Genomic DNA, 15,940 nt, shown 5'->3' on the forward strand with positions numbered 1-15,940 from the left:
TTAAATGAAATAACCCGTGAAAGCCTTTAAGCACAGTGCCTGAAAAATGGTAGGCACATTGTATGTATCATCTATTATGATGATGATGGTGGTGACAAAAATACTTTGACCCGTCTAATTGGATTGTGGCAGAACTGGAGGTAGAAGCTTGGGATGCTGTTTGTTCATCAGGTGATCTTTCTGTGTCTACTCTAGTTATCCCACTGAACTGTTTACTTGTGCACCTTTGTGGATTGTTCTTCACATACTGATTCCTTTTTTGAATGCTCACATCTTTCAAAAGATGAAAGTGACTCTTACTCCTGACAATGCCAGTATTCTCTCAGCTGGGTGGCAGCCTCACAAGTTTGCCACATGTCTCCCAGTGTAGAATGGTTACCAGGGGTTAAAAAGGAAACTGCAGCATCAAGAACATGTTGTTGGAATAGGCTGATTTCATTACTGAGACATATTTGAAAACAAGTCTTCAGTTTTTTTAAGTTACAGCACACTTTATCAACATATTAGATAAATATATCTCCATAATTAGTAAAATATATTGTCCTTAGATTCTCTCAAGGCAGGGTATAGAACCATATTTTAAACAGTTGAGTAAGAGAGAGACGGAATTCCATTTCAATTTAATTAAACAAATAGGCATTGAGACCCTACTTTCTGCCTGACATTATATTTGGCCCTGAATGTGTAGCTATGAATAAAATAGACACATCTCTGCTCTTATGAAGCTTTCAGTCTAGTGAGGAAAGTGGAAAAAGCCTTTTTCTGTGCAGAATCCTGATCCACAGGCGGAAAAAAAATCAGTCATGGAAATAAAAAGAAAAAAATTTGAAGTGAAAAATAACACATAACCCCTTTAAAAATTAAGGACGAGCAAAAATTCAACAATGAATAAAATAATAATAATGGTACAAAAGACTTTGCCTCACAAGGGACTTGACCATGATTATTCTGAGCCCTGACAGTGGCAGTGGCTGAACCAAGAGCAGAGGATCCATAACGGGGATGGCCTGCAAGAAAACACAAGAACATGACCTCTCTGGTTGCTTATTCCATATGGCCTGCCCAGGTACTGGAGCGTGGAGAATTTTAGCAAGACCCACTTTTATGGCTTCAGTTAACACTTCTGGGTCAGCCCAAACCTCTCTATGAAGTGGCAGTATATTTGACTTTGTCGCTTGAATATCTTGTAGGTCTCAAACTCAACATGTTTCCAAACTAAACTCATCTAGCTACAATATAACCTCCATAAGAACAGACTTTGTTTTGTTCTTTGCTCTGTCTTGATCTCTTAGAATTTGTTCTAGTAGAACACACAGAATTTGTTGAGTAAATGAAATCTGCTTAATGCTCACTATGATTAGTTGCCCCCATGTGTCTGTCAGTTTGTCGTACTTTGGGGGCTTGTGTGTTGCTGTGATGCTGGAAGCTACACCATCAGTATTCAGATACCAGCAGGGTCACCCATGAAGGACAGGTTTCAGCTGAGCTTCCAGACTAAGACTAGAGAGAAGGACCTGGCAGTCTACTTCTGAAAAGCATCAGCCAGTGAAAACCTTATGAATAACAGCAGAACATTGTCTGATACAGTGCTGGAAGATGAGCCTCCCAGGTTGGAAAGCACTCAAAAGATGACTGGGGAAGAGCTGCCTCCTCAAAGTAGAGTCGACCTTAATGACGTGGATGGAATAAAGCTTTTGAGACCTTCATTTGCTGATGTGGCACGACTCAAATTGAGAAGAAATAGCTGCAAACATCCGTTAATAATCGGAACCTGGAATGTACGAAGTATGAATCTAGGAAAATTAGAAATGGTCAAAAATGAAATGGAACACATAAACATCGATATCCTAGGCATTAGTGAGCTGAAATGGACTGGTATTGGCCATTTTGAATTGGACAATCATATAGTCTACTATGCTGGGAATGACAACTTGAAGAGGAATGGTGTTGCATTCGTCGTCAAAAAGAATGTTTCAAGATCTATCCTGAAGTACAACGCTGTCAGTGATAGGATAATATCCATACGCCTACAAGGAAGACCAGTTAATAGGACTATTATTCAAATTTATGCACCAACCTCTAGGGCCAAAGATGAAGAAATAAAAGATTTTTATCAGCTGCTGCAGTCTGAAATTGATTGAACATGAAATCAAGATGCATTGATAATTATTGGCAATTGGAATGTGAAAGTTGGAAACAAAGAGGAAGGATCAGTAGTTGGAAAATATGGCCTTGGGGATAGAAACAATGCCAGAGATCAAATGATAGAATTTTGCAAGACCAACGACTTCTTCATTGCAAATACCTTCTTTCACCAACATAAATGGTGACTATACACATGGACCTCGCCAGGTGGAACACACAGAAATCAAATTGACTACGTCTGTGGAAAGAGACGATGGAAAAGCTCAATATCATCAGTCAGAACAAGGCCAGGGGCTGACTGTGGAACAGACCATCAATTGCTCATATGCAAGTTCAAGCTGAAACTGAAGAAAATCAGAGCAAGTCCACAAGAGCCAAAATATGACCTTGAGTATATCCCACCTGAATTTAGAGACCATCTGAAGAATAGATTTGACACATTGAACACTAGTGACCAAAGACCAGATGAGTTGTGGAATGACATCAAGGACATCATCTGTGAAGAAAGCAAGAGGTCACTGAAAAGACAGGAAAGAAAGAAGAGACCAAGGTGGATGTCAGAGGAGACTCTGAAACTTGCTCTTGAGCATTGAGCAGCTAAAGCAAAAGGAAGAATTCATGAAGCAAAAGAACTGAACAGAAGATTTCAAAGGGCCTCTTGAGAAGACAAAATAATTATAATGACATGTGCAAAGAGCTGGAGGTGGAAAACCAAAAGGGAAGAACACGCTCGGCATTTCTCAAGCTGAAAGGACTGAAGAAAAAATTCAAGCCTCGAGTTGTAATAGTGAAGGATTCCATGGGGAAAATATAAAATGATGCAGGAAGCATCAAAAGAAGATGGAAGGAGTACACAGAGTCATTATACTGAAAAGAATTAGTCAATATTCAACCATTTCAGGAGGTGGCATATGATCAGGAACCGATGGTACCGAAGGAAGAAGTCCAAGCTGCTTTGAAGGCATTGGCGAAAAACAAGGCTTCAGGAATTGATGGAATATCAAGTGAGATGTTTCAACAAACAGATGCAGTGCTGGAGGTGCTCACTCATCTATCTATGCCAAGAAATATGGAAGACAGCTTCCTGGCCAACTGATTGGAAGAGATCCATATTTATGCCTATTCCCAAGAAAGGTGATCCAACCGAATGTGGAAATTATAGAACAATATCATTGATATCACATGCAAGCAAAATTCTGCTGAAGATCATTCAAAAACGGCTGCAGCAGTATATCGATAGGGAACTGCCAGAAATTCAGGCCGGTTTCAGATGAGGATGTGGAACCAGGGATATCATTGCTGATGTCAGATGGATCCTGGCTGAAAGCAGAGAATACCAGAAGGATGTTTACCTGTGTTTTATTGACTATGCAAAGGCATTTGACTGTGTGGATCATAACAAACTATGGCTAACACTGAGAAGAATGAGAATTCCAGAACACTTAATTGTGCTCATGAGGAACCTTTACATAGATCAAGAGGCCGTTGTTCGGACAGAACAAGGGGATATTGATTGGTTTAAAGTCAGGAAAGGTGTGCGTCAGGGTTGTATTCTTTCACCATACCTATTTAATCTGTATGCTGAACAAATAGGAGAAGCTGGACTATATGAAGAAGAACAGGGCATCAGGATTGGAGGAAGACTCATTAACAGCCTGCATTATGCAGATGACACAACCTTGCTTGCTGAAAGTGAAGAGGACTTGAAGCACTTACTAATGAAGATCAAAGACCACAGCCTTCAGTATGGATTACACCTTAATATAAAAAAAAGTGGTTTTTTCCTGGACCAATGAGCAACATCATGATAAACGGAGAAAAGATTGAAGTTGTCAAGAATTTCATTTTACTTGGATCCACAACCAACAGCCATGAAAGCAGCAGTCAGGAAATCAAAAGACACATTGCATTGGGCAAATCTGCTGCAAAGGACCTCTTCAAAGTGTCGAAGAGCAAAGATGTCACCCTGAAGACTAAGGCGTGCCTGACCCAAGCCGTGGTATTTTCAGTCGCATCATATGCATGTGAAAGCTGGACAATGAATAAGGAAGACTGAAGAAGAGTTGATGTCTTCGAATTGTGCTGTTGGTGAAGAATATTGAATATACCATGGACTGCCAAAAGAACGAACAAATCTGTCTTAGATGAAGTACAACCAGAATGCTCCTTAGAAGCAAGGATGTTGAGACTGCATCTTACATACTTTGGACATGTTGTCAGGAGGGATCAGTCCCTGGAGAAGGACATCATGCTTGGCAGAGTACAGGGTCAGTGGAAAAGAGGAAGACCCTCAATGAGGTGGATTGACGCAGTGGCTGCAACAATGAACTCAAGCATAGCAATGATTGTAAGTATGGCTCAGGACCGGGCAGTGTTTCATTCTGTTGTGCATAGGGTCGCTATGAGTCAGAACCGACCCGACGGCACCTAACAACAACAATAATTAGTTGAGATAAAAATACGTATGAGTGCTAAAGGGAGAAAGAAAATGAGGAGAGTTGGAGGGAGTAGAGCTAAATAGATGTGGAAAGAGATAAAATTGGGAAAGATGAGACAAGAAGTGGCCGACTTCTACACACACAAAGGTAGAGAGAGAAATGAACCTTTCAGAGTGAGCTGGTAAGAGATTAGCATCAATGTCTCATGGATTTAGGTTATTAAAGGCTTCTAAATCTATACTGGATGTATGTTATTTCTCTTGGCAATAGCACTCTTTATACTCATACATGGACAGGAGGAAATTGAGAAAGGAAAAGAAACTAATTTTTAGATGGTGTTTATTTTCTTTATTATTCTGTGTTGTCCTGTGGTTTTGGTAACATTTCACAAAGTCCTGAAGTCTTAATTAGGCCCCTTCAAATGACAAAGAACAGAGTTAGACTTGCATCACTTTGATAATGTGGGTTAACTTATAGACACATACACAGGGAATTAGGGGAGAAAGGAAACCACCTGAACTGGTGTACACTGAGGCCTTATGGAACAGGAGCATCATTCAAGGAACAGCACACCTTTAGTGAACTGGTTGTCTTGTTCTGTCCTGAGCTCCCTGCCATCTTACCATCCTACTGTCTATCTCTGCCTTAATGCTGCTGGTCTGTTTCACATCCAGACTTCTCAGAGACAGCATCTGATTGGTTTGATCAGGCCTTGAGGGAAAACTTGAGAACATATCAAGGAGGTCTTCCCAAACCAGCCTATTTAAAATTGCAAGCCTCCATATGCATACTCAGCACATCCTATCCCCCGTCCTCGCTTACTTTTACTTATTTATGTATTTCATTATATATTTGCTCCCACTCCAGAACGTAAGCTCTATTTTTCATAGGTTTCCTTCACTGCTGTATTCTTAACACCTACAACAGTGCCCGGCACATTGTAGGTGTCAGTAAATATTTGCTGAATACAAGAATAATGTGTATAAATTCACCTTGTACGTGTATAAATTCACCTTCTCTACCACTGTAGTGATGAAATGTATACACCCCTGGGGACAATGACAGGCAGGGAGAGAATTTTGAAATTAGCTTAAACTAGAAGTGACCTGTAGAAAACAAAAACATAGAAATGATTAAATCAGCATGTACCACACTTAGTTTAAATTTTCTAGCAACTTTAAAAAGAGATACCTATAGTGGAGTGATTAAGAGACTAATTGGTTAAGAGAATAAGCTCTAGAGTCATAGTGCCTATGTTTGAATCCCAGCTCTACTACTGTTAGCTGTGTGACCCTGGTGAAGTTATTTTACCTCTCTGTGGCTCATTTTCTACCTCTCTAGTATGCTTACCTCAGTAATTATGACTTAATATATTCAAAATACTTAGAACAATATCTCACAAATGGTAAGCTCTCAATAAATAATATATATTATTCTTTCACTAGGGAAAAGTGAAGTTTTAAGTTTAAGATGAGGTATAGAAAAAAGAATTATAGTTTTGCACACCTGAGTTTTGTCAATTAAAATAACATTTAGTCTACAAAGGAAACAGGATAATTTTAGAAAAGCCAAAGGGAAGTAATCATTTGATGGATGGGCAAATGAAGTAAAAATGCAAAAAGTTGAAAAATATACCTGTAATGTTGGCAAAATAGTTGTCAGTCTTATTCATAGAATTTGCTGTAGAAGAGGGAGGAGCTAAAAGGCAATGAAAAGAAATCTGTGCTTTATGCTGTTTGAGGCACTTTGAGGGACATTCTTGTGTACAACAAATAAGAACCTGGAATAACTGAGATAAATAGCAAGTGAAAATAAGTTGACATTTTTTCTTGGTTGCTAGAAAAAAAAATATGTTACGAAACTGCTGCAAATTTTACACAGGAGATTTTGCTCAGAAACATATCTGCATCAAAAATCATTTGTTGGGTCCATTTTGAATATATAATAGTAATCTAGAGATAAAAGAGGTTTTTTTCCCCGTAATTGTAGGAAATTGGTAGAATACTCTGTGGAAGTTAATGAGGAGATTTTGAGTTGCCGTAGAAGGTTATGCTCTCCTGATCAATACTTTCACTCCAGTAAATTTTATGTAATAATAACAACCATTCATTGAATATCTACTCTGCGCGAGACACGTACAAGGTGAATTTATACACATTATTCTTGTATTCAGCAAATATTTACTGACACCTACAATGTGCCGGGCACTGTTGTAGGTGTTAAGAATACAGCAGTGAAGGAAACCTATGAAAAATAGAGCTTACGTTCTGGAGTGGGAGCAAATATGTAATGAAATACATAAATAAGTAAAAGTAAGCGAGGACGGGGGATAGGATGTGCTGAGTATGCATATGGAGGCTTGCAATTTTAAATAGGCTGGTTTGGGAAGACCTCCTTGAGAAGGCAATATTTCAAAGAGGTGAAGGAGCAAGCCACGCAGCCATGTGGGAGAAAAACATTCATTCCAGACAGAGAAAACTGGATGTGCAAAGTCCCTGAGGCAGGAGCATACTTGAACTGTTCAAGGAACAGCCAGCACAGCTGCAGCAGAGTGAGTGGGGGAGACAGTGACAGATTTAATCAGAGAGGTGTAAGTGGGGCCTAAGAAACCCATCATGTAGATGATCATGAAGGTCTGTGGGAGTGGTACATCATTTCCTTAGAAGATCTAGAGACAGTAGTTATATTTTTGGATTAGTGACCTTCCGAAAGAAACCTTTGACCACAGTGGTCCCTGTATTTAAGCAGACTTTCTGATCTAAGGCATAGAGCATGGTGCTCATCCCATAGTGAGGCCTTAACAAATATCTGTTGAATAAATTAGGGCTCAGGTGCTAACTCTGAGATTAATTAGTTGCTTGAGTTTAGAGAAATTACTTGACTTGTCTGTGTCTTGATTTGCAAAATGAGATCTTTTCCAGTTCTCCTATTGGGTAAGAGATGGCTAGTCTTCTCAGCAGCTCCCTTACTTCTTGCTGTGAATATTGACAGTCAGCCTGCATAGGGAAAGGATGAGGGTAACCTGAATGCCTTCTGCACCACTCACGTGTTTATTTACCTGCTCACTTAGCACTCTGTCTCTTTGTTTGTATTCTCACCTCCAGCCTTTGGCCAAGACAGTAAAGTTGGAGACAGAGGCTGGCTCTGGGAAGGTGACAGAACTCTTGGGACATTTCTTCCTGTCAGAGGATTGGATCATATGTGTGAATAGACGTTTTGGCTGCGCTAAGGCAAAATCTGGGTCCCTGCCAGGCTCTTAAGATACTAACATAAACTTATTCTTGTTGTCAGGCCACGATTTGGGAAACCTGGCTGGGGCTTTCCACCTAACAGCCACGTGTTCATCATAAAGAAGATTCTAATGACAGTAGCTAAACACTAGCAAGAATTACGTGATGAGTCAGGAAGCATTAATCAAACAAATCTATTGTGTCTTGAGGCCGGAACTTAATAATTTTTCTTTGGGGTGTGGGCTATCTATAGCCTTAGAAGAAGAGAATTATTTTTGGTAATAGCAGAGTCAGAATCAAATAAAAATTTTCCTTTGAAAATGAAACTTTTAATGACTTCTGTGTTTACCATTTCTGGAGTTAAGTTTACAGGATAAAAGGAGAAATCTGATATAAGTGAAGCTGGTTTCTGGGTATTACTGAGAATCTTCTGGCCTTTTAGCCTTTCAGGGAAGGGTTATTTGTCTCCTAAGGTTGCTAGGAAAAGCCTTGTCCTTTAGTAGCAGAACCTTAAGCAAGGCCAGAAGCCAGCAGATTGGCTGGGTCCATGTGGATGCTTCATTCTATTCAGATAAACACTAAGTACTGCAGCCTATTGGCAAGAGCAGCCAGCTCTCTGTGCCGACTATTGGCGGTTAAAAATAAAGTCCGTATGGTGGGATGAGCTTTTAAACCGATGATTCATGGCTCTTGGAGACTGATACATTTGATAAGCCAGTAAGTCAGTCCTATACTCAGAACACTATATATATTTTTTTAACCAATAAGGCTCACTAGCTAACAGTGCTATTTAGTTCCTCTTTTTTTTTTTTATTCACTTAGGTCTCTTTTACTAGCCTGTTCCTACAGACTGATTTTAATTACCATTATTTTGCATTATGATAACTAAATTACAAAGGGTAGTGACAGAAACAGGCTGATCCTGATGTGGCATTGTTTAATGTGACAGTAACAAGGACAAGTAGCATATGTATACTGCATGGCTATTTTTTAAGTAGACTTGACCTTCAGCAGCCCTGGGATGGATAGCCATTAGTTACTATACTCTTCTGAAAACAGGTGCAGCAAGGTTGTATCTGGCCCAGGTAAGAGGTAAGAGATGAACTTGACCCCAGAGCTCCTGACCAAGTTCCAAGTTTGTTTCTTTTCTCCATGCAGCTTCTGTACCTGTATTTGAGGCAACACTTCACATCTTTTTCTTAGAGTTTCAGCTGAGTTGTGTAAATAGTTCAAAGTGTGTGGAGAATATAAAGAATGTTGGCTAAAATCTAACCTTCTCCCATGTCCAAATGGGCATTATTTTTTATATTTCATCTTCAGCAAGTGAGTTGTTGTTAGTTGCTGACAAGTCAGTTCAGACTCATGGCAATCCCGTATGTGCAGAGTAGAAATGCTCCATAGGGTTTTCAAGGCTGCGTTTGTGACCTTTTAGAGGCAGATGATCTGTTTTCTTAGGCGCCTCTAGGTGGGTTCGAACCACCAACCTTTGGACCAGTAGTTGAGCGCTTAACTGCTCTACCCAGAGTGTGCTTTGGAAAGGAAGGCACCTTTGTTGTGTTGCTGTTGTTGTTAGGTGCTGTTGAGTCGGTTCTGACTCATAGCAACGCTGTGCACAACAGAACGAAACACTGCCCGGTCCTGAGCCATCCTTACAATCGTTGTTATGCTTGAGCTCATTGTTGGAGCCACTGTGTCAATCCCCCTCGTTGAGGGTCTTCCTCTTTTCCACTGACCCTATACTCTGCCAAGCGTGATGTCCTTCTCCAGGGACTGATCCCTCCTGACAACATGTCCAAAGTATGTAAGACTCAGTCTCGCCATCTTTGCCTCTAAGGAGTATTCTGGCTGTACTTCTTCCAAGACAGATTTGTTCATTCCATTGGCAGTCCATGGTATACTCAATATTCTTCACCAACACCACAATTCAAAGGTGTCAACTCTTCTTCAGTCTTCCTTATTCATTGTCCAGCTTTCACATGCATATGATGCAATTGAAAATACCATGGCTTGGCTCAGGTGCACCTTAGTCTTCAAGGTGACATCTTTGCTCTTCAATACTCTGAAGAGGTCCTTTGCAGCAGATTTGCCCAATGCAATGTGTCTTTTGATTTCTTGACTGCTGCTTCCATGGCTGTTGATTGTGGATCCAAGTAAAATGAAATCTTTGGCAATGTCAATCTTTTCTCCGTTTATCATGATGTTGCTCATTGGTCCAGTTGTGAGGATTTTTGCTTTCTTTATGTTGAGGTGCAATCCATACTGAAGGCTGTGGTCTTTGATCTTCATTAGTAAGTGCTTCAGGTACTCTTCACTTTCAGCAAGCAAGGTTGTGTCATCTGCATAACGCAGGTTGTTAGTGAGTCTTCCTCCAATCCTGATGCCCCGTTCTTCTTCATATAGTCCAGCTTCTCGGATTATTTGCTCAGCATATCAATTGAATAGGTATGGTGAAAGGATACAACCCTGACAAACACCTTTCCTGACTTTAAACCAATCAGTATCCCCTTGTTCTGTCTGAACAACCACCTCTTGATCTATGTAAAGGTTCCTCACGAGCACAATTAAGTGTTCTGGAATTCCCATTCTTTGCAATGTTATCTATAGTTTGTTATGATCCACACAGTCGAATGTCTTTGCATAGTCAGTAAAATAAAATGAGCCCCCACAGTACGACAAACTGACAGACACGGGGGAAAACCTTTGTTATACAAATCCCTTACTCCCACTTACCATTCTTTTTTCTATATCGTACTTAATCATTCTCATTTTGATACACTGCATCTTTATTCTGATCTTTTTTCTTTTATACTTTTTTTCCCGCTATTCATTTAATTTTATCCGTCATCTTTTATTCCTTTGTGCCTTTCTTAGTCAAATTTGGCTTCCAGAATTATTTTTTTATGTGGTCCTATGATTTTGGCAAGGAGCACTAGTCTTGCAATGATTAAGAGCTCAGCTACTCACTGAAAGGTCAGTGGTTCAAACCTACCAGAAGCTCCACAGGAGAAAAAAACCCTCAAAACGAAACTCATTGCTGTCGAGTTGATTTGAACTTATAGTGACCCTATAGGATAGAGTAAAACTGCCCCGCAGGGTTTCCAAGGAGCAGCTGGTGGATTCGAACTGCTGACTTTTTGGTTAGCAGTCAAGCTCTTAACTACTGCACCGTGGGAGAAAATACCTGGTCACCTAAGAAACCGTATGGGGTAGTTCTACTGTGTCCTATAGGGTTGCTATGAGTCAGAATCAACTCGACGGCACACAGCAACAATTGATTTTAGCAAAGCTTCACAAATAAAGTCTTGAAGTGTTAGGCCCTTTCAAATTACATATGGGGCAAGGGAGGTGTCAGAGCCTGTGATAGGTTAAATAACTCTGAGCCACTCTGTGTTGACTCCTGGAATAGAAATTGAGTTTCCTGTTACTTTGATGATTGTCAGTGTGTAATGATGGGAACAAGACAATGAGTCAAGAATCACCCTAATGTCAACCCTAGGTTTTAGAACAGGCAACAAAACGTGACAGGAGCATATTGTTGCATGTCTTAGTAAATCATTGCTTTTCATTGCTCAGTAGTGTTCGGTCACATGAATTTACCACAAGTTATTTACTCATTTGTCAGTGGATGGATATTTGGGCTGTTTCTAGCATTTCATTGCAATAAATCAAAGCTGCTATAATTCAGTAACGGGTGTTCATGAGGAAATACGTTTTAATTTCCTAGGGTAAATCCTTAGGAGTGAATGTTTTACTTTATAAGAAGCTTCCAAATAGTTTTACAAAGTGTCTATACTACTTTGATTCTCACTAGTAGCAAGGAATGAGAGTTCATGTTACTTTGTATCTTTTGGCACTTAAAATTGTCAGTCTTTTAATTTTAGCTATTCTAATAAGTGTGTATCTCTATTGGGGTTTTAATTTGGATTTCCCTAATGATTACTGATGTTGGCACTCATTTTGCATATCTATATCCATATCTATCTGTACATCTATATGTTTATATATCTATATATAGTTCCTTTTGGGTAAAGTTTCTATTTAAATATCTTGATTTTTTTTAGTAGGATTTTTGTCATACTAAATTGTAAGCATTCTATATATATACACAAATGCTGAATACAGGCCTGGTTCACATATGTTTTGCAAATATTTTCTCTTATTCTGTAGCTTGTCTTTTTTTAATTTCTTAATTGTGTCTTTCAAAAAGCCAGAAATTTTTAATTTTGATGAAGTACAATTTATTAATTTATCTTTTAATGTACATGCTTTTTGTATCCTGCCTAAGAAAACTTTGCCTAACCCAAGTCACAAAGATTTTTACCTATGTTTTCTTCTAACATTTTTATAGCTTTAGCTTTTACATTTAAGCTTATAATCCATTTCAAGTTAACAATTGTACATGGTGCAAGATACACACTGGGGGTTCTCCTTCCTTCCTTTTTTTCATATGAAGCATTATTGAAAACATTATCCTTTATCCCCTGAAATATTGGCACCTTTGTAAAAAGCAATTAAGGATTTATGTGTAGATTTATTCCTATACTCTTTATTCTACCCCATTAATTTATATGTCTATCCCCATGCCAATACCACACTGTCTTGATCACTATAGCCTTATAGAATTGTCTTGAAATCAGATAGTAAAAATCCTCCAATTTTGTTCTTTTTCAGATTTTCTTTTGGCTTTTCTATTTCCTTTGCTTCTCCATATAAATTTTAAAGCCAGTTTATCAGGTACATAATAGCCTCCTGGGATTTTGATTAGGATTGCCTTGAATCTATAGATCAACAAGAGGATAATTGATATCTTAACAACAATATTAGGTCTTCTTATCCATGAGTCTGGTAAATATTCCCATGTATTTAGGTCTTCTTTATGTTTTATACTTTTCAGTGTAAAATCTTGCCTGTATTTTGTTAGATTTTTCTGTATTTCATTTTTTTTTTAAATGCTATTGGGAATGGTATTCTTTTTGAATTTTTATTTCCAATTCATTTGTTGGTAGCATATAGAAATACAGTTCATTTCTGTATATCGACCTTGTATCCTGCAGTCTTGCTAACTCACTTAGTAGTTCTAGTAGCTTTTTTTGTAGATGCTCTGGAATTTTTTAAGTATAGATGATCATATAGTCTGAGGAAAAAAGATTATTATTTCTTCCTTTCCAATTTGAATGCCTTTTCTTTATTTTTCTTATTTCATTGCATTGACTGGAATGTCCAATCAATGTTGACTTGTTAGCTGGAGGTTTTTATAGATGCCCCTTATTAGGTTGAAAGAGCCCTGGTGGCACAGTGGTTAAGCACTGGGCTGCTGATTGAAAGGTTGGCAGTTCGAGCCCACCAGCTACTCCACAGGTGAAAGATGTGGTGGTCTGCTTCCATGAAGATTACAGCCTTGGAAGCCCTGTGGGGGAATCTGACAGCTCTGCAGAGTTGCTGTGAGCCGGGATTGACTCAAAGGTAGTGGGTTTAGTTTTGGTTTATTAGGCTGAGAAAGTTCCCTTATATTTTTACTTTGCAGCAAGTGATTTGTTTATTTTATCATGAATGGTTGAATTTTGTCAAATGCTTTTCTTGCATCAACTGATGTGATCAGGTGGCTTTCTTCTTGAGACTATAAATACGGAGATTACATTGTTTTCTTTTTAAATATTGAAAACCCTTGGATTATTCCGATGAACCCCATTTGGTTATAGTTTATTATTATATATTGTTGGGTTTGATTTACCAGTATTTTGTTGAGGATTTTGCATATATATTCAAAAGATATATTTTGCACCCATGCTAAAAAGCTTTATTTTGCATATATGTTCTAGTTTTTTGTTTTATACCATCTTTGTCTGGTTTTGGTATAAGGATACTAAACAAACAAAACCCAAACCTGTTACCATCAAGTTGATTCCGACTCATAGATTTGTGCATAATTTTTGTGTATTCTTTAAATGTTTGGTGGAATTTGATAGGGAAATCATCAGGTTACTAGAGATTTCTACCAATCGTATTGACTATGAAAGAAGAATATGAAGCTTCCAACTATTTTTCTGGATTTGTCTATTTTTCGCTTAAGTTCTATCATCTCTCTCCAGGGAGTGTGTTTCATGTATTTTGAAGTTCTGTTGTTAGGTGCATACACATTTAGGATTGTACTGTCTGCCTTTTGAGTTGACCCTTTTATTATTATGGAAAATTGTATTTGAAGTGGATTTTTTTTTTTTTTAGCAGCATATAGTTGGGTTATGTTTTTAAAAATCTGTTCTATAATTATGGTTTTGTAATTGTTGTGTTTAGACCATTTACCTTTAATGTAATTATTGATACATTTGGATTTTAGTTTACCACTTTATTATTTGTTTTGCTTTTGTTCCTTGTTTTCCATTCCTTTCTTTTCCCTTTCCTGCTTTCTTTCAAGTTATTTGAACATTTCATTTTATATATTGCATCTTTTAGCTGTATATATTTGTATATCTTTTTAAGTTGGTGTTCTTGGAAATATAATATGCATACGTAATTTTTCATGTCTACTTAGAGTCTATATGTTACAGCTTCAGTTGGAATGTAGACACTTTACCACTGTCTAGGTCCCTTTATTCTCAGTTCTTTATGTTGTTGTTTTATTTATTAAATCCACACACACTGAAACCCTTTTTGTTGTTGTTGTTAGGTGCTGTTGAGTTGGTTGCAACTCATAGTGGCCCTATGTACAACAGAACAAAACACTGCCCAGTCCTGCGCCATCCTCATGATGGTTGTTATGCTTGAACCCATTGTTGCAGCCTTCTGTGTCAATCCATCTCATCGGGTGTCTTCCTTTTTTTCGCTGACCCTCTACTTTACCAAGCATGATGTCCTTTTCCAGGGACTGGTCCCTCCTGATAACAGAACCAAAGCCCTTTTAGACAGTGTTAAATTTTTTTGCTTGTGATAATTGTGGTAGGCAGAAGAATGGTCCCTCAAAAATGTTCATGCCCTAATGCCCATTACCTTACATGGCAAAAGGGACTTTGAAGATATGGTTAAGGTAAAGGGCCTTCATAAGTGGAGATCATCCTGGATAATCCCGCTTATCTAGGTAGCCCTATATAATCACATAAATCCTTAAAATAGAGGAACTTTCCCGGCTGTAGTAAGAGAACCAGAGAGAAAGCAGCATGAGAAGGACTTGGTTCACTGTTGCTGGCTTTGAAGATACAAGAAGCGGACCAGGAGTCAAGGAATGCAGGTGCCCTCTAGAAGCTGCAAAAGGCATGAAAATGGATTCTCCCTGTAGCCTTTAGAAATGAATACAGCTTTGTCCACACTTTAGTCTTAGCCTGGTGAGTATGGTATTAGATTTATGATCTATAGAACTGTAAGATCATAAATTTTTGTATTTTAAACCAGTGTTTGTGGTAATTGTTATAGTAGCAATAGAAAACAAATACAGTGAGATGTATTTTAGAATTCTGAAATACAGAACTGTATGATAATAAATTTGTGTTGTTTTAATTCACTAAATTTTTTGGTAATTTGTTACAGCAACTATAGAAAATACATGGAAATACTAACCACATGATGAAAATTTCAATCAAAACAGTAGATTTTGATCTTCTGGGGATCCCCTCCCACTATAAACACATATCAAAGCTAAATGAAATATCAACAGTTTTTTTTTTTTTTTTTTTACTATTCGTAAATAAACTTCAAGGAAAAAAAGAAAATCCCCAGATGCTAGGAAAAAAAAAGAATTATCTCAAGATTGGAAGTTGAAAGGAGAATCTGATGCAGTGTTTTGGAGTGGGCGGGACACAGGGTTTCAGCACCTTTGCCATATAAGGTAACATATTCACAGGTTGGGGGCGGTTAAGAGCTATGGCTGCTAACCAAAAGGTTGGCAGTTCAAATCCACCAGGCGATCCTTAGAAACCCTGTGGGGCAGTTCTTCTCTGTGCTATAGGGTCGCTATGAGTCATAATCGACTCGATGGCAACGGGTTTGGTTTGGTTTTGGTTTGGGGGGGATTAGGATATAGGTATCTTTTTTCAGAGGTGGGCATTATTATGCCTACCACGATGACTGAAGGCAAAAATTTTACCCTTGTCTAAAGGGACTTTTGCTGTATGTAGATTTAACACATAAACAACAGCA

This window comes from Loxodonta africana, chromosome 4, assembly GCF_030014295.1.
Source record: "Loxodonta africana isolate mLoxAfr1 chromosome 4, mLoxAfr1.hap2, whole genome shotgun sequence".
Lineage (NCBI taxonomy): Eukaryota > Metazoa > Chordata > Mammalia > Proboscidea > Elephantidae > Loxodonta > Loxodonta africana.